Genomic DNA, 15,841 nt, shown 5'->3' on the forward strand with positions numbered 1-15,841 from the left:
TGTCCATGACAGTTAGGTAGGACTAGACCCTATACCCTCCCCCTGGAGTCTGCTCTGTCTATGACTGTTTGGTAGGACTAGACCCTATACCCTTCCCCTGGAGTCTGCTCTGTCCATGACAGTTAGGTAGGACTAGACCCTATACCCTTCCCCTGGAGTCTGCTCTGTCCATGACTGTTAAGTAGGACTAGACCCTAAACCCTTCCCCTGGAGTCTGCTCTGTCCATGACTGTTAGGTAAGACAAAGCTCTCTGCTCATGTCGTTACAAACACACAGGACTACAAACACACTGGACTACAAACACACTGGACTACAAACACACAGGACTACAAACACACAGGACTACAAACACACAGGACTACAAACACACTGGACTACAAACACACAGGACTACAAACACACTGGACTACAAACACACTGGACTACAAACACACTGGACTACAAACACACAGGACTACAAACACACTGGACTACAAACACACAGGACTACAAACACACTGGACTACAAACACACTGGACTACAAACACACTGGACTACAAACACACAGGACTACAAACACACTGGACTACAAACACACTGTTTCAAATGTTCTGGACTTCCCCCTTTCCCCTCAAAAATAAATATTCCAGTGACTGGGTCAGGTTCATCATGTGACCAGTGACTGGGTCAGGTTCATCATGTGACCAGTGACTGGGTCAGGGCCATCATGTGACCAGTGACTGGGTCAGGGCCATCATGTGACCAGTGACTGGGTCAGGGTCATCATGTGACCAGTGACTGGGTCAGGTTCATCATGTGACCAGTGACTGGGTCAGGTTCATCATGTGACCAGTGACTGGGTCAGGTTCATCATGTGACCAGTGACTGGGTCAGGTTCATCATGTGACCAGTGACTGGGTCAGGTTCATCATGTGACCAGTGACTGGGTCAGGTTCATCAGTGTGACCAGTGACTGACTGGTCAGGTTCATCATGTGACCAGTGACTGGGTCAGGGCCATCATGTGACCAGTGACTGGGTCAGGTTCATCATGTGACCAGTGACTGGGTCAGGGCCATCATGTGACCAGTGACTGGGTCAGGTTCATCATGTGACCAGTGACTGGGTCAGGTTCATCATGTGACCAGTGACTGGGTCAGGGTCATCATGTGACCAGTGACTGGGTCAGGTTCATCATGTGACCAGTGACTGGGTCAGGTTCATCATGTGACCAGTGACTGGGTCAGGGCCATCATGTGACCAGTGACTGGGTCAGGTTCATCATGTGACCAGTGACTGGGTCAGGTTCATCATGTGACCAGTGACTGGATCAGGGCCATCATGTGACCAGTGACTGGGTCAGGGTCATCATGTGTGAATACCACCCTGACCATGCAGTGTTATTGACTGTCATGACTATTGACATGTTGTTCTGTCTTCCTCTCCTAAACTGTTAGAGTAACAATAATATATTATATATTACTAATGTCCCCGTCTCTCCTCCCAGACTATTAGAATGGCTGCCTGATGTGCAGGAGGACGTGGGATGGATTGGAGAACAAACGATTAAGATGCTACAGTGTGCTGTGACACGGGCCACCAAGACTGTGTCCAACAGGGTCTCTGCAAAGTGAGAAGCCAACGGCACGCACACACACCACACACACACACACACACACACACTCTGACAGACCGACAGACCGACTCACAGTTTGTACACATGTTTTTTCAAGTTAGTTTATTAGTCATATACACCTAATGTAGGTGGCGTACACAGTGCAGTGAAATGCTTCCTTGTAGGTTAACCTCTTGACAACGTAGCAACAATAGAACACGTCAGTAACTAAGTGAACGTAGCAACAATAGAACACATCAGTAACTAAGTGAATGTAGCAACAATAGAACAAGTCAGTAGCTAAGTGAATGTAGCAACAATAGAACAAGTCAGTAGCTAAGTGAATGTAGCAACAATAGAACAAGTCAGTAGCTAAGGGAATGTAGCAACAATAGAACAAGTCAGTAACTAAGTGAACGTAGCAACAATAGATCACGTCAGTAACTAAGTGAATGTAGCAACAATAGAACAAGTCAGTAACTAAGTGAATGTAGCAACAATAGAACACGTCAGTAGCTAAGTGAATTTAGCAACAATAGAACACGTCAGTAGCTAAGTGAACGTAGCAACAATAGATCAAGTCAGTAGCTAAGTGAACGTAGCAACAATAGAACACGTCAGTAGCTAAGTGAATGTAGCAACAATAGATCACATCAAAAAAAAAAACTTTCTGTATGTCCTCAAAATACTCTTCCGTGTCTCTCGTATCCCTCTAGGTTTTCCTACAGACACTTTATAATCCTCCATCAATCTAATGCATTTATAAATCCCTACTTACATCAGCTGATATCTCAAAGTGCTGTATAGAAACCCAGCCTAAAACCCCAAACAGCAAGCAATGCAGGTGTAGAAGCTCAGTGGCTAGGAAAAACTCCCTAGAAAGGCCAGAACCTAGGAAGAAACCTAGAGAGGAACCAGTCTTTGAGGGGTGGCCAGTCCTCTTCTGGCTGTGCTGGGTGGAGATTATAACAGAACATGGCCAAGATGTTAAAATGTTCATAAATGACCAGCATGGTCAGATAATAATAATCACGGTAGTTGTCGAGGGTGCAACAGGTTGGCTTTTCATAGCCGATCATTCAGTATCTCTACCACTCCTGCTGTCTCTAGAGAGTTATTAACAGCAGGTCTGGGACAGGTAGCACGTCCAGTGAACAGGTCAGTGTTCCATTGCCGCAGGCAGAACAGTTGAAACTGGAGCAGCAGCATGACCAGGTGGACTGGGGACAGCAAGGAGTCATCAGGCCAGGTAGTCTTGAGGCATGGTCCTAGGGCTCAGGTCCTCCGAGAGACAGAGAAAAGAAAGAGAGAGAATTAGAGAGAGCATACTTAAATTCACACAGGACACTGGATTAGACAGGATAAATACTCCATATATAACAGACTGCCTCTAGCCCCCCGACACAAACTATTGCAGCATAAATACAGGAGGGGTCGGGAGACACTGTGGCCCCGTCCGACGATAGCCCCGGACAGGGCCAAACAGGCAGGTACTAGAGGGATATCTTCAACCACCAACTTACCATCCTGAGAGCGGGGCCGAGTATAGCCCACGAAGATCTCCCCCACGGCACAAACCCCGGGGGGGGGGGGTCAGTGACTCAACCCACTCAAGTGATGCACCCCTCCTAGGGACAGTATGAAAGAGCCCTAGTAAGCCAGTGACTCAGCCCCTGTAATAGGGTTAGAAGCAGAGAATCCCAGTGGAAAGAGGGGAACCGGCCAGGCAAAGACAATAAGGGCGGTTCGTCGCTCCAGTGACTTTCCGTTCACCTTCACACTCCTGGGCCAGACTACACTCAATCATTGGACCTACTGAAGAGATGAGTCTTCAGTAAAGACTTAAAGGTTGAGACCGAGTCTGCATCTCTCACATGGGTAGGCAGACCACTCCATAAAAATGGAGCTCTGTAGGAGAAAGCTGTTTGCTTAGAAATTCTGGGGACTGTAAGGAGGCCTGCATCTTGTGTCCGTAGCGTACGTGTAGGTATGTACGGCAGGACCAAATCAGAAAGATAGGTAGGAGCATGCCCTTGTAATGCTTTGTAGGTTTGCAGTAAAACCTTGAAATCAGACCTAGTCTTAACAGGAAGCCAGTGTAGGGAGGCTAGCACTGGAGTAATATGATCAAATTCTTTGGTTCTAGTCAGGATTCTAGCAGCCGTATTTAGCACTAACTGAAGTTTATTTAGTGCTTTATCTGGGTAGATGGAAAGTAGAGCATTACAGAAAGCTTCAGATTTTTGCAATGTTACGTAGATGGAAAAAGCTGTCCTTGAAACAGTCTTGATATGTTCGTCAAAAGAGAGATCTGGGTCCAGAGTAACGCCGAGGTCCTTCACAGTTGTATTTGAGACGACTGTACAACCATCAAGATGAATTGTCAGACCCAACAGAAGATCTCTTTGTTTCTTGGGACCAAGAACAAGCATCTCTGTTTTGTCAGTGTTTAAAAGTAAAACATTTGCTGCCATCCACTCCCTTATGTCTGAAACACAGGTTTCCAGGGAGGGCAATTTTGGGGCTTCACCATGTTTCATTGAAATGTACAACTGTGTGTCATCTGCATAGCAGTGAAAGTTAACATTATGTTTCCGAATGACATCCCCAAGAGGTAAAAATATATAGTGAAAACAATAGTGGTCCTAAAACGGAGCCTTGAGGAACACCGGAATGTACAGTTGATTTGTCAGACGACAAACCATCCACAGAGACAAACTGATATCTTTCCAACAGATAATATCTAAACCAAGCCAGAACTTGTCCGTGTAGACCAATTTGGGTTTCCAATCTCTCCAAAAGAATGTGGTGATCGATGGTATCAAATGCAGCACTAAGGTCTAGGAACACGAGGACAGATGCAGAGCCTCGGTCTGACGCCATTAAAAGGTGATTTACCACCTTCACGAGTGCAGTCTCAGTGCTATGATGGGGTCTAAAACCAGACTGAAGCATTTCGTATACGCTGTTTGTCTTCAGGAAGGCAGTGAGTTGCTGCGCAACAGCTTTTTCAAAAACATTTGAGAGGAATGGGAGATTTGATAAAGGCCGATAGTTTTTAAAATATTTTCTGGGTCAAGGTTTGGCTTTTTCAAGAGAGGCTTTATTACTGCCACTTTTAGTGAGTTTGGTACACATCCGGTGGATAGAGAGCCGTTTATTATGTTCAACATAGGAGGGCCAAGCACAGGAAGCAGCTCTTTCAGTAGTTTAGTTGGAATTGGGTCCAGTATGCAGCTTGAAGGTTTATTGGCCATGATAATTTTCATGAATGTGTCAGGAGATATAGTACTACAAAACTTGAGTGTCCCCATTGATCCTAGGGTCTGGCAGTTCTGTGCAGACTCAGGACAACTGAGGTTTGGAGAAATATGCAGATTTAAAGTGGAGTCTGTAATTTGCTTTCTAATTATCATGAGCTTTTCGTCAAAGAAGTTCACAAATTTCTCAAAGTGAAAGCCATCCTCTCTTGTTTAATACTGCTTTTTAGTTTGCTTTGTATAAAAATATTCTGCTCAATTAAGTTGTAAAAATAGGATGATCGAGCAGCAGTAAGAGCTCTTCGATACTGCACAGTACTGTCTTTCCAAGCTCGTCGGAAGACTTCCAGTTTGGTGTGGCGCCATTTCCGTTCCAATGTTCTGGAAGCTTGCTTCAGAGCTCGGGTATTTTCTGTATACCAGGGAGCTAGTTTCTTATGACAAATGTTTTTAGGGGTGCGACTATATCTTGAGTATTGCTATGGTTACATGAAGTTCCTCAGTTAGCTGGTTAACTGATTTTTGTCATCTGATGTCCTTCGGTAGGTGGAGGGAGTCTGGAAGGGCATCAAGGAATCTTTGGGTTGTCTGAGAATTTATAGCACAGCTTTTGATGATCCTTGGTTGGGGTCTGAGCAGATTATTTGTTGCGATTGCACATGTAATAAAATGGTGGTCCGATAGTCCAGGATTATGAGAAAAAACATTAAGATCCCCAACATTTATTCCATGGGACAAAACTCGGTCCAGAGTATGACTGTGACAGTGAGTAGGTCCAGAGACATGTTGGACAAAACCCACTGAGTGGATGATGGCTCCGAAAGCCTTTTGGAGTGGGTCTGTGGACTTTTCCATGTGAATATTAAAGTCACCAAAGATTAGAATATTATCTGCTTTGACTACAAGGTCCGATAGGAATTCAGGGAACTCAATGAGGAACGCTGTATATGGCCCAGGAGGCCTGTAAACAGTAGCTATAAAAGGGGATTGAGTAGGCTGCATAGATTTCATGACTAGAAGCTCAAAAGACAAAAACGCGGTCTTTTTTTTGTTTTTGTAAATTGAAATTTGGTATCGTAAATGTTATGTCCCTCGTATCCCTTTAGGTTTTCCTACAGACACTTTTCCACACTCACACTCATAATGTATTGAGTCTCTCTCTAGGTTTTCCTACAGACACTTTTCAACACTCTCACTTTAAGCCCCTATGCCCTCATAATGTATTGAGTCTCTCTCTCTCTAGGTTTTCCTACCAGTTGGAGCTGCGTCACTGCCAGTCCCTGCCTGCCCAGCTCATCCCTGCCAGCCTGCTCCCAAGATGGGTGAGTGGAGGCAGCTCCTCTATCCTGGATGTTATCAGTCGTTTGGACCAGTACCAGAGGCAGCTGCTGCCGGGCTTCTTCTGTGTTAACCTGGACCTCCAGGGTTCCTTCTACACCGGGGGTCCCACCGGAGGGAGCCCTGTCCCAGGAGGGTCCACCAGAGCTGGGGAAGGAGGACCAGGACCAGCCTTGTCTATTACATCCCCCATCATAAACCCAGAGGAGGTAGAGGGGATGGGGCTAATGATGAGGAGGCTCAGTGAAAACCACAACTCTACTGCGGCTCTCCCAGCCTCACTATAGTAATATAATGTGTGCCATTCAGGAGACACTGAGGGCCCCCTGGGGGGGGGGGGGGGTGACCATTTAGTATTACAGAAAGATTCTAATAACAAGCCAGGTAGACAGGTAGAACAGGTATAACAGCCAGGTAGACGCCTTCAAATTAAAGGGACAGTACACCAACGTGTGTTGTCTCATCATCGATGACACAGTGCCTTGTTCGCTAACATTTTATTCACTCACCTGCCCATTGGGATGCCGAGGATACCCAGGAACCTACAAGGAACCGCTGATCTGCATCGTGTCAATGTGACTTTTACAAAACATTACAAAATATATTAAAGTCATTAAGATAATAAACAGTAAAAAGTCTTTACTGTTGATGCCAAACATGTTCAAGAACGAGGGATGTTACCGATGAACCGTCTAACCGGTTAGCCCGACCAAAATGCATTTCACCCGGGTCATGCTTATCGGTCTACAGGTTCATTTGAATAATTTTGTGGAATTAAAATTGCCACGTGTGTATTTCCATTAGTAATCATGCATTTTATTTGTCACATACGCACAGCATAGAGAGACTAGTTAGAGGAGATGAATACTACCTGTCAGACAGCAACAGAGTAGCTCCTTTAGGCTACTGTAGTGAAGCCTGCTGTTGGAAGCCCAGTCATTGGTCAGCCCAGTCATTGGTCAACCCAGTCATTGGTCAGCCCAGTCATTGGTCAGCCCAGTCATTGGTCATCCCAGTCATTGGTCAACCCAGTCATTGGTCAGCCCAGTCATTGGTCAGCCCAGTCATTGGTCAACCCAGTCATTGGTCAGGCCAGTCATTGGTCAGCCCAGTCATTGGTCAGCCCAGTCATTGGTCAGCCCAGTCATTGGTCAACCCAGTCATTGGTCAACCCAGTCATTGGTCAGCCGAGTCATTGGTCATCCCAGTCATTGGTCAACCCAGTCATTGGTCAGCCGAGTCATTGGTCAGCCCAGTCATTGGCCCAGTCATTGGTCAGTCAGTTTGGTCATCCCAGTCATTGGTCATCCCAGTCATTGGTCAGCCCAGTCATTGGTCAGGCCAGTCATTGGTCAGCCCAGTAATTGGTCAGCCCAGTCATTGGTCAGCCCAGTCATTGGTCAGCCCAGTCATTGGTCATCCCAGTCATTGGTCATCCCAGTCATTGGTCAGCCCAGTCATTGGTCAACCCAGTCATTGGTCAGCCGAGTCATTGGTCATCCCAGTCATTGGTCAACCCAGTCATTGGTCAGCCGAGTCATTGGTCATCCCAGTCATTGGTCAACCCAGTCATTGGTCAACCCAGTCATTGGTCAACCCAGTCATTGGTCAGCCCAGTCATTGGTCAGCCCAGTCATTGCACAACAAATAACAATTCTAAATGCAACCGCTTGTTAAAAACTTTGGTGACTACGATTAAAAAGGAGTTATTTTTATTTCTCAATCTCAACTCATAAAGCGCCTCCCATTCGCCATTCAGATGCATAGGCTATAGTCATAGGCTATAGTCTGCCTACCAGCTGGAGGCAGTATAATGTAATGTGGAGACAGTATAATGTAATGTGGAGACAGTATAATGTAATGTGGAGACAGTATAATGTAATGTGGAGACAGTATAATGTAATGTGGAGACAGTATAATGTAATGTGGAGACAGTATAATGTAATGTGGAGACAGTATAATGTAATGTGGAGACAGTATAATGTAATGTGGAGACAGTATAATGTAATGTGGAGACAGTATAATGTAATGTGGAGACAGTATAATGTAACGTGGAGACAGTATAATGTAATGTGGAGACAGTATAATGTAATGTGGAGACAGTATCATGTAATGTGGAGACAGTATAATGTAATGTGGAGACAGTATAATGTAATGTGGAGACAGTATAATGTAATGTGGAGACAGTATAATGTAACGTGGAGGCAGTATAATGTAATGTGGAGACAGTATAATGTAACGTGGAGACAGTATAATTGTTTGAAACCTGAACGTTTTACTTTACTTCAAATAATGAGGTGTGTCTTACCTTGCGTCTAAGTAGCCTTGTCAAAAATCCATCCGTAGCAACATGGAATCAATTATTACATAAAGACTTCCTCATGCCGTTAACCAGCATTTCTCTCCTGTTCTATTGGTTTTCATATCAACTTTCTTTCGTTGTCCAGAAGCTAAAGGCCCAATCCTGGTCATAATAACAACCCATCCTGGTCCTATTATCAACCCATCCTGGTCCTATTATCAACCCATCCTGGTCATGTTATCAACCCATCCTGGTCATATTATCATCAACCCATCCTGGTCATATTATCATCAACCCATCCTGGTCATATTATCAACCCATATTATCAACCCATCCTGGTCCTATTATCAACCCATCCTGGTCATGTTATCAACCCATCCTGGTCATATTATCAACCCATCCTGGTCCTATTATCAACCCATCCTGGTCCTATTATCAACCCATCCTGGTCCTATTATCAACCCATCCTGGTCATATTATCAACCCATCCTGGTCCTATTATCAACCCATCCTGGTCCTATTATCAACCCATCCTGGTCATATTATCAACCCATCCTGGTCATATCAACCCATCCTGGTCCTATTATCAACCCATCCCATCCTGGTCATATTATCAACCCATCCTGGTCCTATTATCAACCCATCCTGGTCATATTATCAACCCATCCTGGTCCTATTATCAACCCATCCTGGTCCTATTATCAACCCATCCTGGTCATGTTATCAACCCATCCTGGTCATATTATCATCAACCCATCCTGGTCATATTATCAACCCATATTATCAACCCATCCTGGTCCTATTATCAACCCATCCTGGTCATATTATCAACCCATCCTGGTCATATTATCAACCCATCCTGGTCATATTATCAACCCATCCTGGTCATATTATCAACCCATCCTGGTCATATTATCAACCCATCCTGGTCATATTATCAACCCATCCTGGTCATATTATCAACCCATCCTGGTCCTATTATCAACCCATCCTGGTCCTATTATCAACCCATCCTGGTCATGTTATCAACCCATCCTGGTCATATTATCAACCCATCCTGGTCATATTATCAACCCATCCTGGTCATATTATCAACCCATCCTGGTCATATTATCAACCCATCCTGGTCATATTATCAACCCATCCTGGTCATATTCTTATCAACCCATCCTGGTCATAGTTATCAACCCATCCTGGTCATAGTATCAACCCATCCTGGTCATATTATCAACCCATCCTGGTCATATTATCAACCCATCCTGGTCATTTATCAACCCATCCTGGTCTAATATTATCAACCCATCCTGGTCATATTATCAACCCATCCTGGTCATTAGTTTCAACCCATCCTGGTCATATTCATCAACCCATCCTGGTCATATTATCAACCCATCCTGGTATACAGATATCTATCAATTTGCTGTTATCAACCCATCCTGGTTGGAAATGTATCAACCCATGAGGGTCAGTGAATCAACCCATCCTGGTCTGTTGATCTGATCTACCCATCCTGTCTTATTATTGACAACCCATCCTGGTCATGTATTATCATTATTAGGATCCTGGTGGTCAGAGTTATCAACCCATCCTGGTCACTAGTGGTTCAACATTCTGGTAATTAGGGCTGTTATTAGTGGTTAGAGCATCCTGGTTGTTCATGGTTAAGCATAGCCTTGGTTAGACTGGTAAGACTAGTGGTTAGGGAGGCTGGTATCATGTTATATCAGGTATCCTAGTGGTTAGAGAGCTGGTAGATCAGTGGTTAGGGAGGCTGGTAGTCTAGTGGTTAGAAGGTATCAGTGGTTATCCTGGTCATATGGTTAGAGACAACCCATCCTGGTCATTAGAGTGGTAGATCAATTAGGGATCTGGTATCTAGTGGTTTAGCCCCATCCTGGTCATAGTATCAACCATCCTAGTCATTATTAGGTATCAGGTAGCCCAGTGGTTAGATTATCTGGTAGACTAGTGGTTATCAAGCCTAGTGGTTAGAGCATCCTGTGGTTATATTATCAACCTATGGTTAACAACCCTAGTGGTTAGTTGCTAGTGGTTAGAGAGGCTGGTAGACTTGGTTAAGTTACTAGTGGTTAAGATGTTCACTAGTGGTTAGAGCAGGTAGCCTAGTGGTTCTATTAATTGTGGTTCCCCAGTGAATTGCATTCTGGTTAGAGCAGGTAGCCTAGTGCTTAGAGGCTGGTAGACTAGTGGTTAGAGAGGCTGGTAGCCTAGTGGTTAGAGAGGCAGGTAGCCTAGTGGTTAGAGAGGCAGGTAGCCTAGTGGTTAGAGAGGCAGGTAGCCTAGTGGTTAGAGGCAGGTAGCCTAGTGGTTAGAGGCAGGTAGCCTATGGTTATACAGGTAGCTGATGGTTATTTGCAGGTAGCCTAGTGGTTTTACTGGTTTGGAAAGTGGTAGCCTAGTGGTTAAATGAGGTAGTCAGTGGTTAGAGGCAGGTAGCCTAATGGTTAGATCTCATCTGATCCTGATGGTTATCTGATCTATTTTCCACCAGGTAGCCTATGGTTGACATGTACCTACTTATTATTATTATTAGGGTGGCAGGTAGCCTAGTGGTTAGAGAGGCTGGTAGACTAGTGGTTAGGGAGGCTGGTAGTCTAGTGGTTAGAGAGGCTGGTAGACTAGTGGTTAGAGAGGCTGGTAGACTAGTGGTTAGGGAGGCTGTTAGACTAGTGGTTAGAGGCAGGTAGCCTAGTGGTTAGAGCAGGTAGCCTAGTGGTTAGAGCAGGTAGCCTAGTGGTTAGAGCAGGTAGCCTAGTGGTTAGAGCAGGTAGCCTAGTGGTTAGAGGCTGGTAGACTAGTGGTTAGGGAGGCTGGTAGACTAGTGGTTAGAGAGGCTGGTAGACTAGTGGTTAGAGCAGGTAGCCTAGTGGTTAGAGCAGGTAGCCTAGTGGTTAGAGGCAGGTAGCCTAGTGGTTAGAGGCAGGTAGCCTAGTGGTTAGAGGCAGGTAGCCTAGTGGTTAGAGTCAGGTAGCCTAGTGGTTAGAGGCTGGTAGACTAGTGGTTAGAGGCTGGTAGCCTAGTGGTTAGAGCAGGTAGCCTAGTGGTTAGAGGCAGGTAGCCTAGTGGTTAGAGAGACTGGTAGCCTAGTGGTTAGAGCAGGTAGCCTAGTGGTTAGAGCAGGTAGCCTAGTGGTTAGAGGCAGGTAGCCTAGTGGTTAGAGGCAGGTAGCCTAGTGGTTAGAGACAGGTAGCCTAGTGGTTAGAGGCAGGTAGCCTAGTGGTTAGAGGCTGGTAGCCTAGTGGTTAGAGGCTGGTAGCCTAGTGGTTAGAGCAGGTAGCCTAGTGGTTAGAGCAGGTAGCCTAGTGGTTAGAGGCAGGTAGCCTAGTGGTTAGAGCAGGTAGCCTAGTGGTTAGAGGAGGCAGGTAGCCTAGTGGTTAGAGGAGGCAGGTAGCCTAGTGGTTAGAGGAGGCAGGTAGCCTAGTGGTTAGAGGAGGCAGGTAGCCTAGTGGTTAGAGGAGGCAGGTAGCCTAGTGGTTAGAGGAGGCAGGTAGCCTAGTGGTTAGAGGAGGCAGGTAGCCTAGTGGTTAGAGGAGGCTGGTAGCCTAGTGGTTAGAGGAGGCTGGTAGCCTAGTGGTTAGAGGAGGCAGGTAGCCTAGTGGTTAGAGGAGGCAGGTAGCCTAGTGGTTAGAGGAGGCAGGCAGCCTAGTAGTTAGAGGAGGCAGGTAGCCTAGTGTTTAGAGCGTTGAACTTGTAACTGAAAGGTTGCAAGATCAAATCCCCGAGCTGACAAGGTACAAATCTGTTGTTTTACCCCTGTTCCTAGGCCGTCATTGTAAAAAGGAATGTATTCATAACTGACTTGCCTAGTAAATATAAAAGTCAATAAGATGACAAAGGAGGGATATCCCTCTTACTTATTTCTATTGAGTCATGATGATGATCACATCGCCTGTTTAAGCCCGTTGCCTTTACTTGGAGCTGAAAATAAATGGGCCAGTCACGAAGATGACCCTACTTTGATGTGACACAAACTGAACGTTCTAGATTAGAACAGGAGTTATGCTTTGTGATTATATTACATTAACCTCTATGGCCAGTTTCCCAGACACAGATTAATATAGCCCCGGAACTTTTTCTTTTTTTTAAAAAGTATTTCAATTGAGAATGAGTTAGTCCAGAACCTACGTTACATTACTAAATCTAACTGAGGAACCAACCTGACTGTTTCTACTATTGCTAAATTAAAATAAATTAGAAAAAAAAAATATATATATATTCTTCAAATCAAATCAAATTTTATTTATATAGCCCTTTGTACATCAGCTGATATCTCAAAGTGCTGTACAGAAACCCAGCCTAAAACCCCAAACAGCAAGCAATGCAGGTGTAGAAGCACTGTGGCTAGGAAAAACTCCCTAGAAAGGCCAAAACCTAGGAAGAAACCTAGAGAGGAACCAGGCTATGTGTGGTGGCCAATCCTCTTCTGGCTGTGCCGGGTGGAGATTATAACAGAACATGGCCAAGATGTTCAAATGTTCATAGATGACCAGCAGTGTCAAATAATAATAATCACAGTAGTTGTCGAGGGTGCAACAGGTCAGCTTTTCATAGCCGATCATTGAGAGTATCTCTACCACTGATGCTGTCTCTAGAGAGTTGAAAACAGCAGGTCTGGGACAGGTAGCACGTCCTTCTTTCCCGTCTAAACCATTTAAGAGAAACAAACCGTATTTTAAGCTAGAATCGTACAGTGTGACAGGGCCACAGATACAGAAGGGTTGTGCTCATCAGTGAGAATCTTCCTGTTTGTTTATTCATTATTTACAGTAAAACATATCATGTTTGAAAAAAATCTTGAATATAAATAATATAATGAAAAACAGATGGGTCAATACCACTTCCAGAAGAATGTTAATTGAAGCAGGCTAATAATTCATGATTCATTTATTAAAGTTGTCTTTTCTGATTATGTAGGCCTAAACAATCAACCATGAACACTCACACACACACACAGGCTGAACACAGGAACACACACACTGAACACACACACACACACACAGGCTGAACACAGGAACACACACACACACAGGAACACACACACACAACACAGGAACACACACACACACTGAACACAGGAACACACACACACAACACAGGAACACACACACACAGGCTGAACACACACACACAGGCTGAACACAGGAACACACACACACACAGGCTGAACACAGGAACACACACACACACAGGCTGAACACAGGAACACACATACACACAGGCTGAACACAGGAACACACACACACACACAGGCTGAACACAGGAACACACACACACACACAGGCTGAACACAGGAACACACACACAGGCTGAACACAGGAACACACACACACACACAGGCTGAACACACACACACACACATACAGGCTGAACACATGACTCTATGCAGTACCTGGCTCTCTGTCTGACTAATGACTCTAAGGGACTCTATGCAGTACCTGGCTCTCTGTTAGAGCTCTGTATGACTAATGACTCTAAGGGACTCTATGCAGTACCTGGCTCTCTGTATGACTAATGACCATAAGGGACTCTATGCAGTACCTGGCTCTCTGTATGACTAATGACCATAAGGGACTCTATGCAGTACCTGGCTCTCTGTATGACTAATGACTGTAAGGGACTCTATGCAGTACCTGGCTCTCTGTCTGACTAATGACTATAAGGGACTCTATGCAGTACCTGGCTCTCTGTCTGACTAATGACTCTAAGGGACTCTATGCAGTACCTGGCTCTCTGTATGACTAATGACCATAAGGGACTCTATGCAGTACCTGGCTCTCTGTTATGACTAATGACTCTAAGGGACTCTATGCAGTACCTGGCTCTCTGTCTGACTAATGACTATAAGGGACTCTATGCAGTACCTGGCTCTCTGTATGACTAATGACTCTAAGGGACTCTATGCAGTACCTGGCTCTCTGTCTGACTAATGACTCTAAGTACCTGGCTCTCTATGACTAATACTCTGGGTCTCTATGTACATGACTCTCTGATGACTAAGGACTCTATGCAGTACCTGGCTCTCTGTATGACTAATGACTCTAAGGGACTCTATGCAGTACCTGGCTCTCTGTCTGACTAATGACTCTAAGGGACTCTATGCAGTACCTGGCTCTCTGTCTGACTAATGACTCTATGCAGTACCTGGCTCTCTGTCTGACGAATGACTCTAAGGGACTCTATGCAGTACCTGGCTCTCTGTATGACTAATGACTATAAGGGACTATGCAGTACCTGGCTCTCTGTCTGACGAATGACTCTAAGGGACTCTATGCAGTACCTGGGTCTCTGTATGACTAATGACTGTAAGGGACTCTATGCAGTACCTGGCTCTCTGTATGACTAATGACTATAAGGGACTCTATGCAGTACCTGGCTCTCTGTATGACTAATGACCATACGGGACTCTATGCAGTACCTGGCTCTCTGTATGACTAATGACTCTAAGGGACTCTATGCAGTACATGGCTCTCTGTATGACTAATGACTCTAAGGGACTCTATGCAGTACCTGGCTCTCTGTATGACTAATGACTCTATGCAGTACCTGGCTCTCTGTATGACTAATGACTATAAGGGACTCTCTATTAGAGATCTGTATGACTAATGACTGTAAGGGACTCTATGCCATACCTGGCTCTCTGTTAGAGCTCTGTAAGACTAATGACTATAAGGGACTGTATGCAGTACCTGGCTCTCTGTATGAATAATGACTCTAAGGGACTCTCTATTAGAGATCTGTATGACTAATGACTATAAGGGACTCTATGCCGTACCTGGCTCTCTGTTAGAGCTCTGTAAGACTAATGACTATAAGGGACTCTATGCAGTACCTGGCTCTCTGTATGACTAATGACTATAAGGGACTCTATGCAATGCATGTGCCAACCAATGCAGTATTCATTTTGAACCAATTGTACTGTTTCTTTGTGCCACTTTCTATAGGTCAACTTGTTTTGCTAATATTTATTAGTAACCTGACAATACCTTGCTATTACAGTATTTAAAAATGTACCACGGACACATGATTCTGTCTTACAAACAAACAATCAGCATGACTCTGAAATATACAATGATATCCAACAGGAATACATGGTCACACGTTAATAATAATACAACATACTTTACATGAATGAACACATGGGAGAAATATTGAAAATAGACATGTGTTTTGTTGTTAGCTTTAGTATGAAGGTTGTTTTTCATTTTTTTATTACACACATTGGTTATACTGAATGGAAATGCCAGTGAATGATATGGATGGTTCACTGCATACAGTATGTCCTTTAACTGTTGATGAAATTGAATAAATTATGGGTTCTGGATTTA

At 44.6% G+C, this 15,841-nt stretch overlaps 1 long non-coding RNA gene across 4 annotated transcripts; it reads left to right on the forward strand.

The window, feature by feature from the left end:
- Positions 1-10,666: 10,666 nt before the first annotated feature.
- Positions 10,667-13,425, forward strand: LOC135508875 (uncharacterized). 4 transcript variants are annotated; one of them, XR_010450863.1, is made up of 3 exons: positions 10,667-10,834; positions 11,058-11,789; positions 11,833-13,425. It is a non-coding gene; the product is annotated as an uncharacterized LOC135508875 (long non-coding RNA). The 4 variants fall into 4 exon arrangements; XR_010450862.1 differs by having other exon boundaries at positions 11,058-11,129; positions 11,200-13,425; XR_010450860.1 differs by having other exon boundaries at positions 11,058-13,425.
- The last annotated feature ends 2,416 nt before the right edge of the window (positions 13,426-15,841 follow it).

Source organism: Oncorhynchus masou, chromosome 22 (genome assembly GCF_036934945.1).
Source record: "Oncorhynchus masou masou isolate Uvic2021 chromosome 22, UVic_Omas_1.1, whole genome shotgun sequence".
NCBI lineage: Eukaryota > Metazoa > Chordata > Actinopteri > Salmoniformes > Salmonidae > Oncorhynchus > Oncorhynchus masou.